Here is a 6,000-nt window from a genome sequence, read left to right on the forward strand (position 1 = left end):
CTACAAAAACAAATGCATGTTAGCGGCTCTCTTGAGGCAAATTGACACGTTCAACATTTACTCAAAGCTCTTCTAGATTAAAGGCAGCACATTGGCATGGCCTAGGGGGGCTCTGACATGTTTGTAGGCAGTGAACGAGCAAGTCAGTTGCCGGGTACTTGTGTGTGTGTGTGTATATATATATACATATATATATATATATATATATATATATATATATATATATATATATATATATATATATATATATATATATATACACACACAGACACACACACATACCTAGTGGTGGTCGCCAGTAGGTAGATATAGGGCCATGCTTCCATAGGAAAAGCGGTTTTTGACTTACCTATATCTTTGGCTCCGTTTGACAATATTTACATATATATATATATATATATACACACACATGTTTCCTGATCATTCATGTCTGTTAGACATAAACATAGGTATTTAAGCCAACCCACAGCACAATCCTATTGTATAAGTAGATAATGAGAGACATTGACGATCAGGAGAAGAAGAGGAATAAGAAAAAAATCTTTCCTATAATGCGGTAACAACATGGGATTTGAACTTTGAACCACACTAATAAATGCCTTACTCTTCCTTCATTATCGTTTCTCATGAGCGTAGGAAAACACCCTAAAATCCACCAATTATACTCTGCCACACAAACAATAACTCAGTTCTGATTCAATTTTCTCAGTTCTTTCACATGTAGTTTGTGTGTGTGTGTGTATATGTATATATATATATATATATATATATATATATATATATATATATATATATGTATATATATATATATATATATATATATATATATATATATATATATATATATATATATATATATATATATATATATATATATATATATATATATATATATATATATATATATATATATATACCATTCCAATTTTCGCCAAAGGACCAGTGGCATGTGAACGGTCAAATTAATTCCGACACTCTCCTCTAAGTCTTGATCAAGGCTGGTCATTGTCCCTGTTCTGTTATTTGACATCGTTTATATCAGTTATACTATACAGAAGAATCATTGAAAGGAAACATCTACGTTGATAATAATAATTAAGAGCCTTTGCATTGCCAGAAAGTATGACATTAAATGTATCTACTGAGGGCCAATGCAATGAGGAACACAAGTGGCCACAAAAACGTGATGGAGAGGCATCAAAATAGATTTTAGTAAGAATTAAAAAAAAATGCATATCCAGAATCCCTCAAGAAAGAATAACTGAAATACATTATGCATAGTAATAGAAGCAGGAAACCAACCAGCCCTGACCATGACTAGAATGTCGTCTGTGTTGCTTATTATTTTTTATTTTAAAATTAATGATTTTGCATTTTTGTGTGCTATTACTTCATTGGTGACAATTGGGAGGCTTAGGATAATGTTGAAACAGAGATATTCACCCACTCAGTGACCACCAGCTGAATTTTCTCACAATGACAAGAGCAAATCACAACATAGTAGGTGCTTTTCTGCAACATTTGCCCGAATCCTAAAGCGCAAATGTATGTTATTTCTTCTTTCATTTCAATACAAGTGTCTGAGGCTTTTCCGCACCCCCACAGCATAGGGGTGCCTCAAGCTTCTGCTGGAAGAAGGTATTTAAAATGCCTGCTGCACTTATCAGTGCTACTGTGTCTTCTCTTCTCTTCTTCGATTCCCACCCTAAAAATAAATGATCAACTCAGTAAAACGAAGAAGAGTTTGGCCAGAATTCCCAGGGTCACTCAAATTAAAGCAAATGTTAAAAGTTGAATCAGCTGGTCATTGAAAGGTCTTACTGTGCTTTTCAAAGATGCACTATAGAGAATTGGGTCGTTCCAAGGTTTCTCCACATCACTGACCTACAGTACAACAGTGTTTGACTCCTTCACCCATATCACCAGCTATAAATAATACATCGTGTTTGACACTTTCCCACAGCACTTTCTGTATTTAATACAGAGGTGTTTGACTCCTTCCCACCTCACTGGCCATACCCCATCCGCTGGCATCTCACTTATTCCACAGTCATTCCTAGTGGTACATAATGATGTGGCGCTATGGCTATTCCAATCACGTTTGACTTGTCATCTTTAGGCCAGACCTTTTAAATGAGTGGCCTGGTGGACTTTGCTTAACAGAAAGAATTCACATTGCACCATGCCATTGTGGCAGTTGGGCCGTGACCTTCTATGGCACTATTTGTATTCCCACTAATCTGGCTCCCCCATTTTGTCAGCTCATCGCTGGATATGTTTCCAGCTTTTGCAGTCCTTCCCATCTCTGTTTTATCTCTAACAATCTCTTGCAAACAAAACTCAGTAGAGCCACAAACAGAACAGCTCACACAACCCAAAGAAATAACACAATCCATGTAAAGTAGGTCTCCACCACCAGTATCGAACAACCACCCCTGTTCCATCATCTTGGCTCACATTGGTGTATGGAAACACCACTGTCCTGCCAGTGATTGTTTAACTCCCCTGAAGACTCACCTACACTCACACCTCAGCCTCTGTCCAAAAGGCTGGCCTCATTTTGGCCTGAGCGTTGCTCCTCTGTTATATTATGAAGAGATCAAGCGTAGCTTGGAGTATTTTGTGGTTGAAACAACAATCTTCATTTTCTTGCGTTTATCATGTAAAACGGTCCATCTCCGAACAGAATTAAAGGTCTCTGTGTGACAGCTGATCACCATTGACTGGTATGCAGCAGGTCAAATCCACATAGCCTGGCTTTGCCCAAGACCGGTTTCATATCTAACTGCAAGATTTTGGTACGGCCTCGGTCTTGAAAGCAGTATATAAAAGAAATAGAAATAAGACTCCTCAGTTCCATTTGAGACTTTTCAAAGGGTTAGGTGGAAATCTTCAAATAATCATGGAATCCTCCAGCAGCTGCTGTGCACCTATATCTGATGCTTATTTGCACTTGTTTTCGTTTTTTTGTCAGGTTCCATAATTAAAGGCATCAGTTGTATCTGCAGTTGCACTATCCTACCCCACCACTCCTCATCACCTGCATTAAAGGAGCAACGCCAGGCCAAATGCATGTCTTTCTTAAAGCAAGGCTCTGCTAGTTGATGGAGGTCTATATAGAGATCCCCCACCTTTCGCCAGAGCCACCGTGAAGCCCCTTTAACCCTATTTTTTCACCAACCACTTTCTTTAAGAAAAGGAACAAAAAATATATACAAAAAGTTTTTTAGAATCAACAGTCCACATAGATGGTGCGGTCTGAAACTAAATTAAGAAAGATTATTGTACAAAAATAGTAAAACAGATAAAAAAAACTGAAAAAAATTATTTTGAAAAAATCAAAAAACAAAGGGGTGACATTAAATAAGCCTTTTTTTTCAAATGAGCCAAGTGCAAATGTTTCGGATAGCTTAATAACTTTGTATGTTAGAGATTGTTAAGATGAAGAAGAAAAAAATCTATTTTTGTTTAAAAAAAAGTAACTGAAGTCCTGATGCCTAGGGGACTCTAAATAGCTTAAGCAAAACCAGCCTTTTAAGATGGGCACATTTTTTCTTTGTTTTCTTTTTTTTTATATATATATATATATATTACTTGTTTTTGTGGGAGGGCTGAAGGAATAATTTACAGATAGCTGTAAAAACATTTGGAAATAAAAATGATGGTGCTGTCTAAGTTTTAACAAAACAATGCATTCAGTTCTTTACATAGGTTATAAACCAATTTCATGTTATTCGTCAAGCACGTTTCCAAGGAAAACACACAGAAACCCACAACGTTTTCTTATTTCTTTTGTGTTTAGTTAAAGGGACAAAGGAGCACTATCGTTAGGGCAGCAAAGCTGTACAGTCCTGTCGGAAGCATTGTTTGGGGATTCTGCCAAGTGAAGATGGAAATGTTTTTCATGGGGAGTAGAGGAGAGGTTCCAACTTGGCAGGCCACTGCTGCCCTTATTTCCACCACGTTGCAGTGTCCAATCACTCCCACAGCCTGTCCCTCTTCCTGTAATGTAATGCCCTTTATACTATCCATCCAGATGAGCCCCCCCCATCCTTGTCTCAGCTCCTACTTAATTTTTAATTTTCAGGGTAAAAACTATCCAAGACACTGTTCTCACATTGTTAAAGAGAGTATATATATATATATATATATATATATATATATATATATATATATATATATATATATATCCTAACATCAGTAGCTATGATTATTTATTTTAGTGCAGGCATTTTTTACAGGATAAATCACAAATCTGTAGAAAAAAGAGCAAGCAATTAGTCTGCCATGTCTGCTATTTCACAGCTAGGTTAGCATTGTGGAGAATGTATTCCTGGATGGGAGGACTTGATAATATGCTTATAAGTGTGAAGTTTGTATATTTAAGGAAGCATGATTTAGATGTCTGTTCCTTTGGATAAAGTGTCTATCTTAGTAGCTTACAATTAGTTTTAAGTCTGTGATTCAAACTTTCATTCTTCCAAGGTAGCTAGTAGGGCCAGTTGTCCTCAAACATCATGTGGACGTGACTTAGAAAGAATCTTCAAATTCCTTACCGGGTTCAGGTGGAATGTGTTGTATGAAATATTAATATTACAATATGAATTCTCTGTGTCTCTATACATTTTGCAGTGGGATTGGATGATGAATCCAGTAACCTGGTTAAGCGGTCTTCAGGGAACTGGGATTTAATTCTTAAATTAAATAATCTTTTGTATGACCCCATTTACTGACCTACTAGACTTTTTAAAACACTCTGGGGGTCCCTTTGTGAGAATAAGAAATTTGCTGCCAGCAAACATTTATATGAGCGCTTTATTGACATTCTTTATTGTCCACATGCCTCTCAGAGGTACTATTGTGGCAATCAAGCCATTTCCTAGAACTATAGCCTTAAGTACAGTGATGGTTTTTGAAATGCAGAACTCTTATGGTTTGTGTTAGTCAGTTCTGAGGGTTTTACCTGCCTGACTCTAAAACAGGACTTTTTTTCTTTCTACTAAGCGGTGTAAGTAGCACCAGTTATTTTAGTTGAAACAATGTCTCAACTAACAATGTTGAGCTGTCTTCAATGTGTTTTTTGCATTGAGCCTCTCAAACAGACCTCTCAAGGTCAAGCTTGGACATGCAAATAATTGGACACACTGACTAGCAAGAGAAAAATGTGAAGGTTTACACCTTGGTTCTTGGTAACATACAGAAGAATAATAATAAATTCCAAGGGTGGGATGCAAAATCTATACTTGACCTGCAGGTGACTGGATTGTGTCCCATAGGGTTGCCTCAGTCTTTTATCTTTGAAGGTCAATAACATGAGCTGTGCACTAGAAGAACATAGCATTAGCACTGGGAAACCATTCAGTCCATCCATGTAAATGATTGACATGATATGGAAGGCTTTTGTCTCATTTGGCTCGCCTGAAATAGCCATCAAGAACAAGAAAACTATGCAATGGTTGGATATGATTTCCATCCCCATCGGCAGGTCGAATTGTTTGACCAAGACTTGTGGCCTGCTTTGAAAACGAAAGGATTTCGGGGGCAGGCAGTTATGGGGGCTTCCCTTGACCTGATTAAGGAAGTGCAACCCCCTTCAGCTTCAGAAAAGAATAGAGATCGTGTAGAGCATCTCCTGGGAATGATATAGCCGCAAATTGCCTTACTCTAAATCACCTTAAACTGGGCAGACATCACAGTGCCTTTTTTTCCTCCCAGGGATAGTAGAATAACAGATTCAACCAACAGGACGTGGAGAGTTGTTCACTCCCTCCCAACCTTCCTCCACTGTCTCTTCCTTCTTCCCATCACCAGCAGTCAACATAGGAGAGGAGGGGCAGTTGTCCATGAAGGATGGAAGTGATCTTGAACTGAAGGTGGCAGTGAGGAGAAAGTCTTCACTTTGTCAGCCATCATCACTGTGCAGCAGAAGCTATACTTAAGTACACTTTTTTATGCAGCCGAGGTACATGGGGGCAGTCATAGTGGTTACATTAGGTTACC

Source organism: Lissotriton vulgaris, chromosome 1_1 (genome assembly GCF_964263255.1).
Source record: "Lissotriton vulgaris chromosome 1_1, aLisVul1.2, whole genome shotgun sequence".
NCBI classification, from domain to species: domain Eukaryota; kingdom Metazoa; phylum Chordata; class Amphibia; order Caudata; family Salamandridae; genus Lissotriton; species Lissotriton vulgaris.